We start from the raw sequence: 15,530 nt of genomic DNA on the forward strand, positions 1-15,530 counted from the left end.
TAAGCTATATAGAGATTAATCAAAGATTTTCAACTACCCATGGAGCACTAATCATGAAAACAAAAACAACAAAAAATACCCATAATAACCTACATAAGAATAAGGAGCTCTGTGTCATCTTAATATGTCCTATTCCATGGACAATCTACTAAGCTCTAAATAGTCTTGTAAACCAAAAGCCCATAATCTTTGTAAGAATGGCATCCTGCCGATCACTGAGAGGAACAGAAGATAACACCATTATTTGAGTTAAACAGCGGTTCGTTGGACAACTTCACTTTGCAAGGCTATTTTAGGTTGACCTTGCTCTGAGTTCACCAGTGCAACTACCCTTTATCCTATCCCTATTGAAAACAATCTAAAGATTTTTTTTTAAAAATTGTGGGTAATTTTCCAAGAATCAGTGAGTTAACTCAAAAACTTAAACAGAAAAAGCTGAGGAATAAGGGAGTTTTGAAAAGCTCAAACATTATCCTGACTATCTGGAAGGTCACACACCTGTGGAGGAATGTAAAATATTGAGGACTACAAATGTACTCTAGAAAGAGAGAATGCCCTAAACTTTCACCTAGAAGAAACTTCAGATGGCACAAAAAGGAAGCAAAGGCTAAGCTAGAATTGAAAACTGCCCCACTGAGTGTTAAGGGCATACTCCAACAGGTACAATGGGCCCCTTGACAAAGATGAAGGCACTTAGTGGTTCCAGGCATTTAAGGACTCTCTATTCAATCATTAGATCATCACTAAGCTAACTGAACAGAGGCAATTTCTTTCCTTCCTTCCTTCTTCCTTCCTTCATTCTTTGTTCTTCTTCTATTTTTTTTTTTTTTTGTACCAGGAATTGAACCCAGGGGTACTTAACTCCTGAGCCACATCCCCAGATCCCACCTCCCTTTTCAATAGTTTAATTTTGAGACAGGGTCTCGCTAAGTTGCTTAGGGCCTCACTAAATTGCTGAGCCTGGCTTTGAAATTGAAATCCTCCTGCCTCAGTCTCCTGAGCTGGTGCCACCTTGCTAGGCACAGAGACAATTCAGTGAAATATATTACTTAAATATAATTAAGAGGAAAAGTAGACCGCCTTAATTAATGCAGAATAGCATTTGACAAATCTAACACTCCTTCATAATAAAACGCCCCCACCCCATCAAACTAGGAGTAAAAGGGAACTTCACCAACCTACCAAAGGGCATTTATGGAAAATTAACAGCTAACATTATCTTCAATGGTGAAAATCTGAAAGATTTTCTCCATGATTATAACAAGACAAACATGCCTAGGTACTAATGCCTCTTTTAGTCAGTGTTTTAGGTGTTACTCTTTTAAAGTTCTAGGGATTTGTATTTAATTGAAATGCATATTTGTATCTCATTTTATTGAACACATGGATCGGAGGTATCCTGTTTAGACTACTATTTAAAGATAACTTTTATGCATCTGCTTAAATTTGTTCATGTTACTCCTTTCCTGCTTGAAATTTTTTTCCACGTTATTTATATGGGAAAACACAGAAACATATGTGGTACACATATTATATTGTTAAATCTATAGTGAGAATTACCTTTCCAGAGAGATTAATGTTGCATATTCTAGTTATAGTTTTCATGTCAGTGCATGTAAACAAAGAGAATATTCTAAATAGGGTATAATTTAAATACTAATTAAATACCATTTAAAAACTGATTTATTATTAGTGTCAAATTTCAAAATATCTGGCAATTGCTCTTCTTGTCTTAAGTATAAAATATATAATTAATGATGTTACTATGATTCTTGGAGTATTATGTGTTTGTGTGAGAGTGTGTGTGTGTGTGTGTGTGTGTGTGTGTGTGTATACAGACATTTTATTTCCCCCAACCCCGCCCCTTAAAATCTGTGTGGAAGAGATAGGAATTCCTTATGAATTTATTTCATTCTGTAATTGTCACTTCTAAATAGGAATGCCCACATGTAATAAAACCTTCAGCAACAGAAGATATGCATATCCATATTTTCCAATTCTGTGATAACATATAAATGTGCACGTTTCATCTTTCCTTAAAATTTAATGAAATGTGTCCACAAAACCTCAAATGTGTCTTCTTTTCTGTGAACAATTTGTTTTAGTTCATTTCCTTTGGCAATTACATTAACATTTAATAGAATACAGATTATGAAAAAGTACTCAAAATGGTAATTTTCAAAAAGATTGTGTCTATGAAGTGGAACAAATATTAAAGGTAAGAAAATGGATTCTAATGAATACTTCAAGATATATGGTAAAATGTAAGTCATTTAGTGGTTTCCTTTACATATAAATTTAATTCTGTTCCTAATGAATGTCCTCTTTGGAGTATTTTGCTAATTTACATTATTACTTTAGAGGTCTGTCAGTGTATTATGAATTGGAATAAAAAGTTTTATTAGAAAAGATGACATCACGTAACTCTTCAAGAAAATTATTTTCAGTACCACAATTCATAGAAAAATTCAACACCATTAATTTTCTGAAAGAAGTAAATGATTCATTTGAATAATTTGAAACAGAAGTTAAATAAAACTTCTGGTAAAAGTAGCATTCATGATATGTTATTTCAATTCTGTTATTTTCCTAAATTAAAATATAATTGTGTAAAATTTACTTAGCATTATTATTTTATCTTGTTTAAGATATTATCAAGGTCTGTGAACCTTCTTATGGGAATCTGTGAACTCTTAATGATGTCTACAGAGGAATTCTAAAATGTTATATATTTATTTGCTGACAGACCTATTAGGAAGTAGAAAATGCTAAGAAGCCTAATTATTTCACCTGCTAAGAAGTCTGTCTTCTTAGTTTGGATAAATAATAGAACACCCATCAGAATTCCTGTAAATTTCCTTTATAATTGCGTATATGTATCCTATTCCAAAGTGAATTAAAACTCAGTAAGTTTAAGTAACCTAATAGTAACATTTTGGAAAAATGAACAGATTTCAACTATTCAAATATAGAACAGCTATACTTCGCATAACTTTCTGAACTAAACTAAATGTCATGATCTGAATTATATCTACTTGAAGAAACTAGGTGTAACTTCCAAAAAGTGAAGGAATGAGCCAATTGTAACTGAATCACCACAGTCCTGCTTATTTTCTTGGTTGCTGTTGTTCAATGTATTATTTTAATCTGGAAGAGTCTGACAGGCAGAGATGGTCTGGAAGTTGTAAATTTCTTCTCTTAGAATATTCATGAGTTCTAATGAGGATATAATGAAAGTATTTATTTTTTCTGTTTCTCATGTGTATTTTCTCTTGTGGCCTCTTTATTTTTTCTATAAGATATATTTCCCTTTTCCAGTTTATATAACATGAAGTCAATTTTTTAATGTATCACTCTATAATCCTGAATTAAATTTTCTAGATATGGGATAGAATACTTAATTAGCAAGTTTTTTTTTTTTTTTTTTAGGTCTTATGTAAAAAAGAATTTTATGTATATTCCATGATTATCTGACTCTTGGCCAAAGTAAGGCTGCACTGGAGCTAGGTATTGATTTGTAAGTTGCTATTCAAATTTTAAGACAAGGGCACTCAGGGACACTCATTTGCATTACTCAAGTAATGATTAAATAATGATTTAATTGATTTAACTGGTTACACAGCCTTGTTTGATGAAGTGACCATAGGGCTTAAAAGACCCTTAGGAAAACTTCACCTGAGATTGCTTCATAGATGAAGATTCTTCACACATATATTAATGGTTCATAACCCTGATATGGAATTTATCCTAGGAGGCTGAGAAAGGACCCAGGGGAAAGGCATCTACAGGTTGCTTAAGCCCCTAACACTTTCCTGTGCTATTTTCTTTTTCCATTGTACTTATATCAAAGTCTTATGTGAATCCTTTTGATAATCTGACTTCATATAATCATAAGATCCAAATATTACTTGATATTGATTACTTGATTATGATAAACTATATTCAGATTATAATGTTATCTAAAGATAAAAAGATGACCAGATCTACTATTAATATAGCATCACAGAGGAAAAAGTGAGTTCTTTCTCCAAAGAGGGAACTACATAGAGAGATGGTTCAAGTGATTTTGGATGCTGAGAAATCTCAACATCTGAAGTCCTCAAGCTTGAGGCCCAGAAAGCCAAGAGTGTAATTCTAGTCTGAAGGTTTTAGACTCAAAATTCAGGAACAGCTAATGTTTCAGTTTGAGTCCAAAAGCAAGGGAAAAAAACCTGCTTGAAGTCAAGTAATTCAGTTTTACTTGGGATAAAGTTAGGTTTTGTGTTATTCAGCCCTTCAGTTGACTGGGTTATGCGCACACACATTACACAGAATAATCTACTTTACTCTGTATTAACTCAAATGTTAATTTCATCCAACTCACCCTTACACACAAAGAATAATGTTTAACCAAACATCTAGCACCCTGTGACCAATCAAGTTGATACATACAATCATCTCTCACACACCATAAAGAAAACATTTATAGAATTATACAAAAGGAAATGAGGAGAGAATCAAAATGTGTCCTTACCCCCTGCCCCAAATCAACTAAACACAAAGAAATGCAGTAATGGAGAAAAAGGACAAAAGATCTGTGAAATAAAATGAAACAAATAGCAAAATAGCAAAAGTGAGTTCTTCCTATCATTTTTCCCTTAATTACTTTAACTGTAAATGGAGTAAGCTCTCCAGTCAAAAAATACAGATTTTCAATCTACAAGAGATTTACTTTAGATCTAAGCCCATAGACAAGTTGAAAATGAAAGGATGGAAAAAGATATTCTATGTACATAATGAATATTTTTTTAAAAAAAAGAACAAATATGGCTATATTAATATAAAAAATACTTTAAGTAAAAAAGTATTATAATAGATAAGGGATATTATATAATGTTCTCATTATCATGAAGAAAATAACCTGAGGGTAGCTCCTGATCCATTCATACTGAATTCAACGACCCAGACTATGTGCAAACTTCTCATGGAGAGTACACATTTACCATTGCATGCCACTAAGATGTTATGATAGTTTTGGATGATGAAGTTATATAGCTACTTAGGCACATAAGAGTGAAAAATGCAGCCTACTAAAGGCAAATATACAGATGAGACTACCTCCTTTCAAGGAAGAGCAGTTAGATAGGTAGCAGACGTCCAAACTGAAAAAATAAAATGGAAGCTTTATAACCACGGCAGTGAAAACCTTCATTATTGGACTCTGTATCCAATGAAAATATTCTTCAGAAGCGATGAATATTTAAGATGGACAAAAAGGGGGAAATTTATTACTGGAAGAGTTACCCTATAGGAAATGCCTATAATAGTTTTTAGGAAGAAATGTGATACCACATAACAGCTTGGAGATGCTGATAGCATTGAAAAGCAATTAAAAATGATAAATATTCTATTAAGCATAAATAAATATTGACTGTTTAAAGTTATTATTGCTTAAGAATTTTCATACATCTGTACATAAATTAGTGAACTCTACAGCAGGGATATGTCAGGAGGGGAATATATTTAAATACATTTTATAATGCATTTGTATCATTTAAGAATAAGATGGATGGAACTAGAGACCATCATGTTAAGTGAAATAACATTCACTCAGAAGGTTAAGGATCCTATGTTTTCTCTCATGTGCAGAAGTTAAAAAGGAAAAGGAAGACAAAGGTAGGAATTGATTTAAAGAAAACAAGGAGATCAGTAGAGGAAAGAAACCAAGAGGTAGGAGGCACGGAGGAAGAAGGGAAATACTGGGGAATGAAAACTGGCCAAAATGTATTTTTATATTGTATGCATGTATGAATATGTAACAAGAAATTCCATCAATGTGTACAACTATAATGTACCAATAAAAAGTGAGGAAATAGAAAAAGAAAAGAATGTTAGAGGTGTTATCAAAGATTGACTTTGTGAGTCCAGTCTAGATGTTTTAATCACTAGGGTAGCACCTGAAAGAGTAATGAAAGTGCATAACTCTCTAAATAATAGATAAAACTATAATACTTTAAAAATTAAGAGCAGAAGGAAGAAAAAATAACATAAGCCATATAGGACAAAATGAAGTGTAAATAGTAATCTCATCAATTAAACATTCAAAACAGTTATGATTATAGTAAGCATAAATGCAGTTAAGATTTTCAGTTAAAAGACAAAAATAATTCAGTGAGATAGAAACAACACCCTAGTTGTATCCTCTTTGGCATTATAAGCAAAAGGAAGGATATATACTATGCAAAAGCTAAGCAAAAGAAAGCTGTAAAGATAGTGACATCAAAAAGGTAGATTTTGAGACAAAAATAATAGTACAGATAAAAATAAATGTTATGAAGGGTTTGATGTACTAATGAAGAAAAACAAAATAAAATTTTATGCAACTAATATGTTAACCTGAATAGTCATACCAAACATTGGTTATCTGCAAGGAGAAAATTGATAAATTTGCTACCAGAGTGGAAAATGTTAACATATGTTATATAGTAAACTATAAGTAGCAAAATAATATGAAAATTAAGATACTGCAAAATCAAGCAACTTCAAATCAAACTTGATCTAATAAGGTATATATTGTATTCTAAATCTACAGAATACCTATTTTTTAAAATCCATATTTAAAAAAATTATGATGTTTCTGTTCATTATAATTATACACAAGAGTTGTATTTATTATGCCTTATTTGCACATGCACATAACATAATTTGATCAATCTCAATCCTCAGTACCTTTCCTTTCCCTCCCTTCCTCCCTCCCCCTGATTCACTTGCTCTACTCTACAGATTTATTATTATTATTATTATTCATTATTTACATTAGTACATTATATTTATATATAAAAGTGGAATCCATTGGGGTATATTCAAGCATGGACAAAGTGTGATCTTCTGGACTTTGTGCCCTAGAACTTCCAGTGCCTTCCCCTCCTCCCTTGTTTTTGAGGCACTTTCCTTACTCTATTGGTTTCTCTTTTCACTCACACATTGTACATTTTTTAAAATTATTTTTTAATTTTTACGGACTGCATTTTGATTTGTATACAAATGGGGTACATCTTTTCATTTCTATGGTTGTGCATGATGTAGATTAATGCAATTCATGTAATTATACATGTACATGGGGTAATGATGTCTGTCTCATTCCACCATTTTTCATACCCCCCTCATTTAAATGAAATAACTTGCACTTCGAAAGGAGTCCTAACAGATTTCTAAGGATGAAAATTTTAAAAAATTCATGAGTAGAGAGTGAAGCTAAATATTAAAAACAAAGAATCACTGGGTGTAGTGGTTCATGCCTGTAATCCCAGCAACTTGGGAGACTGAGGCAGGAGGATGGTGAGTTCAAAGTCAGCCTCAGCAAAAGTGCGGAACTAAGCAACTCAGTGAGACAGCTGTTTCTAAATAAAATAAAAAACAAGGCTGGGAATGTGGTTCAGTTATTGAGTGCCCCTGAGTTCAGTCCCTGGTACCCCACAAAGAAAACCCCAAACCTTAAAACACAAAACAAAAGATCTTTTTATATTTTAAAAAGGAATCACACTTTTAAGTATGATAGGCATCTAAGACAGAGACCACAATGAAACTTAAAAACAATTTTACACATATTATATTAGAACACAATATATCAAAACTTAGATGCATCAAAACCTTGTTTTAAAGGGAATCTGAAGCCTTCAAACCATGTATTATTAGAGAATAGAAAAAGCTAAAATTCAGTTAACATTTGTCTCAAGAAACTGAAGGAAAGAGAAGCAAATTCAACGACATGAAAAATTATAAAAATAAGAAAAGAATTTAATAATATAAAAGAAAATACAAAGAAAAATTAAATATTTATTTATTTACAATACATGTAATTATCTGAAAATGAAAAATTGAAGGGAGAAAAGCAAAAAAAATTTATAATGGGATAAAAAGAATTGTAGAAATTAAATTTATTATTCATAAATGGATAATATGTATGAATTCATATCAGCAAAATTGAAATTTTAGATGAAATGGACATGTCTTTATAGACACAGAGGAAAAAATCAGAAAATCTGAATAGAACAAAGAAAGTGAAAAAATGGATATATTACTGAAATTGAATGCATTATGAAAAATCTTCCCACAGGGAAACTCAAGTCTAGATACTTTCCTCAGTGACCAATTTCACACATGTAGGGAATAAGTAATACCAAGCTCAGAATCTCTTTCATATTAGAAAACATGAGAAAGTACTGCTCACATCCATTTATGGGACCACTATAATAACCCTAACAAAATAAAACAAAGCTCTGAAAGTGCCGCTTGCTGCCGACCAGCGGGACAAACGACATGTACTCTTCAGAAGTTCATGAAGCAGCTTCCACTTTATTATATAAGCAGTCTCATGCACAAGCAATTGTAATCAGATATGTCCATCTAATCCTATTAAAGGTCAAGCGATCACAATCTCAAGCATACATGTAAGATATATCTGTCCACACGCTAGGCGGCTGAACTAATTATCATACAGCCAATGGTAAAGGCTTCCTGTTTTTCTCAAGGCGCATTCAGCACGCTCTTTGGCTCTCTGGCAGTCGACATCTGGGATGCATGTGGCGTAACCCTGGGCCCCGGGTCTGGCCCACCACATGAAAGGAACATCAAATAAGGGGATGTGAGTAAAGAGTAAAGGCCAAATTGAGTCTTAAATATAAATCCAAAAATTCCAAAAAAAAATTTTAAATCAGATCTGGCAATGCATAAAAGGCATAAACACACACACACATAGACACACACACACACACACACACACACCCCCCCCACACACACAAACACAATGAATAGCAAATTCCAATCTAAATGGATTTTTTTTCCAGGAAAAATGTTTGCTTCAAAATTAAAAAATAAATTAAAGCAAAGTAATAAAATCAAGATGAAGATTAAATATTCCAAGTCTAAGAGATGCAGGAAAAAATTTAATAAATTTCACTTCTAATCATAATTGAAGCTATTAAATATATAGGAATCAGAGAGAATGCTTCATCTGATCAAGGTTGTCTGGAAAATGTCAATAGCAAATATTTTGCTTAAGGGGAGACACTCAGAGACAAGTATATCTAATATATCTATTTGCTGTTCATAGAATTGCAGATTCCAATCAGCACAATGAGGCAAGAAAGACAAAATATTAAAATTTTCAGAAGAAAAACTCACAATTAGTAGATGACATAATTTTTATGTAAAATTTTTTGAATGTACAGCTAAATTGTTTAGGGAAAATAAGTGTTTTATAGCATGTTTCCTGAATTTGTATTAAATAAAAAATTTTAATTTTTGTGTGCACAGATAAATTTTATTAAAGATGACTACCACAAAATTCCTACTAATGAGTCAAACAAAATATGTAATACTTTACACAGAAACTCCAAACCATTTTTCAAAGAAATATTTTGAAAGACTAAGTAAATGTGGGCAGATCCTTGCTCATGGATTAGAAGACTTAATATTGCAAAACTGTCAATTTTTACCAAGGTGACCTGTGGATTCATTTTAGTAGTAAACAAAATCTCCATAGGGTGTGTGTACATGTCTGTAAACTGGCAAGGTTTTTTTAAAAATTTTAGCACTGGAACATTTGAAGAAGGCTGAAATATTTTTGAGACTTGCGTCATTAGATACCAAGAGTTATTATGAAGACTTTATAAGCTATAGTAATCAAGGCATCTTTTTACAATACAAGAATACAAAAAACTGGAACTAATTAATCCAGAAACATAGCCATGCATATATGGAAATTGTATTTGAAACAAATGTCACCACAGATCAACTTTATATTATAGCATGTGTGGCAGTTAAATATGCATATACAAACTGATGAAATCTGACCACTATTATATGTCATACAAAAAAAATTGAGGTAGAAAATTAATAATTAAATATTTTTCAAGTTACTAGAGGAGAACATCTTAATGATTTTGACATCTGGGAACTTTACTTTCTTAAAGAGGACGGTTTTTAAATCAAGAAGATAATTTACATAACTTGGATACATTAAAACTAAAAGTATTCATTAAAATAAACTATTAAGAGAATAAAATGCAGTAACAAAGGAGAAGTTATACAACTATTGGTTAACTTCTTGAAAATGTAAAGTCCCACAAAGTAATAAAACAATAAAAAATGGATAATAGATATGAAAAGATACTTTATGAAGAAATCTATTGAAATGCCCAATAAAAATATGGAAAGGTATATTGTATATTTTTAACTATGGGACAGTTTTTAAAAATCACAATATGCCATAAATAGCTATCAAAATGGTAAAATTAAAAATGTCAACAGTACTTTGTCATATTGACCACATGAAAGCGGTACACCCTTGTAATCCCAGGGTCTTGGACGACTAAGGCAGGAGGATCACAAGTCTAATGCCAGCCTCAGCAACTTAGTGAGACCCTACATCAAAATAAATAAATACATAAATAAATAGGGCTGGGAATGTGGTTCAGTAGTTAAGTGCCCCTAGGTTCGATCCTAGAACAAAAAAAAAAAAAAAAAGTTGAAGAAATGGGAATTCCTAGTATAGATTACTTCTATTCTTATTTATACAATGACTATAAATTCATATTTATGTATACAAGAAGACAATTATGTGCACCTCTCCATTATTAATTTGCTCAGGCTGCCATAATAAATACCAGAAGCTAGATGGCTTCAACAGAAATTTATGGTATCACAGTTCTGTAGGCTGGATGTCCAAGATGAAGGGTTGGAGTATGGTTTCCTTCTCAGAAATGTGAGAGAGGATCTGTCCCACAGTTTCTTAATTAGCTTCTGGCAATCTTTAATGTTCTTCTGCTTATAGAAACATCAGCCATTACTGCCTCCATCCTTCCATGTCTGTCTCCAAATTTCCATTTTTTTGTAAAGACTTGTGATACTAGATTAGCATTCACTTCATTGACCCATTTTAACTTGATTGCCTCTGTGAGGGTCCTTTCTCCAAATCAGGTTAAGTTCTGAGGTACTGGGGTTAGGATGTCAATATATGACAGTTCAACCCATAGTGGGTGCAAAACAAGAAATATTCCAAACACCCAACAATATAATAATGATAAATAAATTGTGGCATATCACAGAGTGGAACAGCAAACAATAGTTAAAATAGATTAAATAATGCTACTCTGTGAAAAACTGTATGTCACAAACACATTTAGCACTAGACACAAAATATTTACTTATTTTGTAAATATTGCATGACATGTTTCTAAAATATCATAGGATGCTAAAATGCAGCCATAGAAATAAGGAATCAATCACTTGGGGAAGGTAGCCAGAGATAGTGATTGATAAGAGCAGAGGGCAACTTCTGGGGCAGTTACTATTCTATTTCTTTTCCTTTTTTTTTTTTTTTTTAATCTGTTCAAAAGCAGTTCAGAAACACATTTAGGGGCTACCATTTAGATGCTGTTTTCTTTAAGCTACTTTTTTAGCTGATACATAAAAGCATAAAAATTGTACATGTGTATGAAGTACCATGTGGTGTTTTGAGCATGAATACATTAGATCAGGTTAAGCATATCTGTTTCTTCAAACACTAATCATTTCTTTATGGTGAAACATTCAAATTTCTATCTCCTAGCTTCCTGAAGTATATACTACATGATTGTTACCTCTAGCTACCCTACTGTGCAACAGAGCCCCAGAACCACTGGTTTCTATCTAACTGTAACTTGTGCATTAATCCACATCTCCTCATCTCTCCTCCACTGCTTTCCCCAGACTATGGTAACTTCCATTCTACTCTCAACTTCAATGAAATGAGATCAACTGTTTTAGATTCCACATATGAATGAGCTCCAGTAGTACTTGTCTTTCTGAGACTGATTTATTTCACTTAAAACAATGACCTCCAGTTCCATCCATGTTGTCACAGATGGCAGGATTTCATTCTTTTTTATGGTTGACTATATAATTGATTGATGGAGTGATGGTCATTTGTTTATTTGCTTATGATAATTCATTGAGCTATATATTTATTTTGAATGCCTTTGTGTCATGCTTCATTAATCATTAAATAAGAACTCTAGATAGATAATATGCATATACTATATATAAGCAGAGGGTAGGGGTATAGATACATACATACCAAACTCGTATTCATTCCCTAAATGGAGCAGATGTGGAAAAGTGAGGTAAAGATAATATTTTTTTTCCTTCCATCCCTCTCTGTGCTTTAACTTGCTGTAGAAATCATGCCTCTTTTTAAACATAAAAATAGAAAATGTTACAGAAAGAAAGTAATATGATAATGTTATTAACACTAAAATTGAAGGAGGTCAATTGTTCCAAAGATCACCATCAGAAAAGAGGAATTCTCTAGACTTTGCCTCTTTTCAATCAAATTTTTCCAGCATATTTATGGAATTTACCAAATTTATATTAAATATGCATGCATTGTCTTGCCATTGATAGAAAATAGTAATGAGACAATAGAAAGAGTTTCTTATATATTGAACTTCTTATATATTAAATTTGGAATTGAACCATCTTTCAAAATGGGTTCTTTGCTTGTACTGACTATGGCTGTTGATGTTGTTAGTAGCAGTGGTGGTACAATGGTGGTTTGTGGTGATGGTAGTGGTGATAGGGGTGGTGATAGAAGAGTTGAAGGTCAGGATTCATCATGTATACTCAAAAGGTAATACAAAATAATTTACAATGTATATTGCAATTTATGAAAAAGTTAAGAGCTAAAATATTTCTAGTAGTTGTAAGTTACAGTTCATACTTCTCAGATAATTTTAGTTCATTAAATAAATACTATCCCTTTGAAATGCCTCCAATAATTCTAAAAAAATGAGAAGTATCTACAGTTTTGAAGTGACAGAAGCACTTTAAACTTATCCTATTTTTCAATTATAATGAAATCTATTCAACGTAACTTTGCATAATAAATGCTGAATTGTTTTGCTAGACATTTATTATCATCGAGTCTCCAGAAGACATTTTGTAACTGTTGATGATTGGAAAGATGTGTTACTTTTTTTCCTTCTTTTCTACTACTTTAAAAATCCATGTTTTTAACTCTTTTTAATTTGATTTTTCTTCACATGCTTGTAAGGAAGTTGAAGAAATGAGATAGTTCCACTAATGAAAATGACAACATTGCCTTTAAACTAAATTAAGCTGCATTACCAGAGTGTAGAAAGCCAAAAGTCTTAACCTACATGAGAAACAGGTGACTTCCAAAGAAAGGCAAACAGTAAAATATGTCCTGGCTCTTGGGTGCTAACTAGGGGCAAGCTCAACCTAAATCACTACAGACAAGGACTCGTGCCTGCTTTCCCTTATTTGTAGTTCATCATTGTCTTAGATATCTTAGAATGTTTTCTGTTGTTATGACTGAATACCTAAGACTGGGTGTTTTATAAAAGAAAGTATTTTATGGAGTTCATGTTCTGGAGGCTGGAAGTTCCAAATTGGAAAGTTGCACCTGGCAAGGGCCTGTGCTATGTTATAATATGATGGAGAGGTGAAGGGGCCCGCAGGCCCAGGTGGAAGAACATCCTTTTATAACATCCTCTTCTCACAGTAAGCAATTCAGTTCCAAGAGACCAAGAGAATTAACACAGTCCCAAAAGAAAGACATTAAAGTGATTTTTAAATATACTAAAATACTATAACACGTTAATACATCTCTTTCTAATTTTTTTTTTTTAATTTGGGGGGAAGTAAGTAGTACCTATGATATTATTAGTTAAATGAACAATATATTTCTTTTCTATTTTTTAGGGGGGTACTAGGGATCGAACTCAGGGGCACTTGACCACTGAGCCACACCCTCCTATTTTGTATTTTATTTAGAGACAGGTTCTCACTGAGTTGCTTAGCACCTCACTTTTGCTGAGGCTGGCTTTGAACTCACAATCCTCTTGCCTCAGCCTCCTGAGTCCCTGGGACTACAGGCATACACTACTGTGCCCACCTGAATGATACATTTCTTTAATATAAACACTTGCTCTATTTTCATTTAGAATGTATTTAAATAGAAATATAAAGAAGAGCTGCCCTTCAATGTCAACATGCTCATCATGAAATTAAAAAAGATATTTAAAAATAATTTTATTAATTAATGTGAAGTTTTGGTGAGTATTGTTCCAGATAATTGCTATGACTTTTCCCCTCTAAATATCATGTTGAAATTTGATTCTCATTGTGGTGGGATTGGGAGATGGGACCTTTAAAAGGTGATTAGGTCTTTGGAGGGATTAATGTCTGTCTTCTGGGACAGGGTTAGTTATCTAGGAACTGGACTGTTTACTGTCTGAGAGGAGACTGCTGTAAAGCCAGGTCATTCTTCCCCATGTGCCTATTGGCTCTTTTACCTCTTCATCATGTTATGGGTACAGCCCTTGACAGGTACAGATGTCCAATCTTGACTTCCAGAACCTTGAGTTACATAAACTTCTTTCCTTTATAAAATGGAGTATGAATATAAATAATATATAAACCCTAGTACCCCAAATACAAAATGTAATTTATACACTATGCTATGTGATGAGTCCTTTAGTCAGCTACGTACAAAATGCTATGAAATTATAGAGAAGGGAATTAGTTCTGTATATGAAAAAAGCAAAGGGCTTTACAAAGACAGCATAGCTTGAGAGGTTGTGTAGTGTCATGCTTTTAGAAATAAATATATTTTTTGATAAAACATATAGTGCACAGAAGCAATATTTAATCAACTACATGGAGATATAAGACCAAAATAGAGCACATAGTCTGAATTTTCTGGATGTTAAAGTGAAAAGAATTGATGAAGAAGGTATCAATATGGAGCATTAGCTTTGGGTATGAGGATAAAATACAATATAGACTATGTTAAATAATTTGAAATACATACTCTGAATATTAGAAAGTCATATAACTTTCATGTTATTTCTTAATTACCATGAGAAAAATATAATCAAATACATAATTTAGGAGTATAACTTTCTAAGTCTTTAATAGTCTAAAGTAATAAGGAAGGGACAGTAAGAAGACGAAATTATTTTGTGGTATTTATACATGTCAAAGCAAGTAATGAAGACCTGGACTAGATATAGAAGTGGGAACAAAGAGAAGAGGAGTAATTAGAGAAGCGTTCACAATGACAAATAAGAGGACATAAGCTGTAGAATTTGAGTGATTAAAAAAAGGAGAGAATTGCTTCAAAATAATTCTCAGAATTTCTGCAGTATGGCCCTCCTAAATTAGGCAGTAAGCAAGGATGTTTGAGGTGTTGAATTTGTTGAATTTTGGAGTCAGTAATAGGCACAGTGGAGGAAGTAACAGAATTATGATTTGCTACATCAGTGTATACATGGCAATTTAAGCTATTGGCATAACTAAATTGCCCTGAATTATAACACATATCCATAAAAGGGAAGTGAAAGAAAATCAGAGAAGACCACTGGTAAAATCTGCATTTGAAAACTGTATCTCCAGTAAACATATTGATTTTCAAGTGTTTCCCAGTGTTAACTCTCTCAGAAATAGCAAAAGCAGTCAGGTTTCACAAGAAATGTCATCCCTAGTCC

This window comes from Sciurus carolinensis, chromosome 2 (genome assembly GCF_902686445.1).
Source record: "Sciurus carolinensis chromosome 2, mSciCar1.2, whole genome shotgun sequence".
NCBI lineage: Eukaryota > Metazoa > Chordata > Mammalia > Rodentia > Sciuridae > Sciurus > Sciurus carolinensis.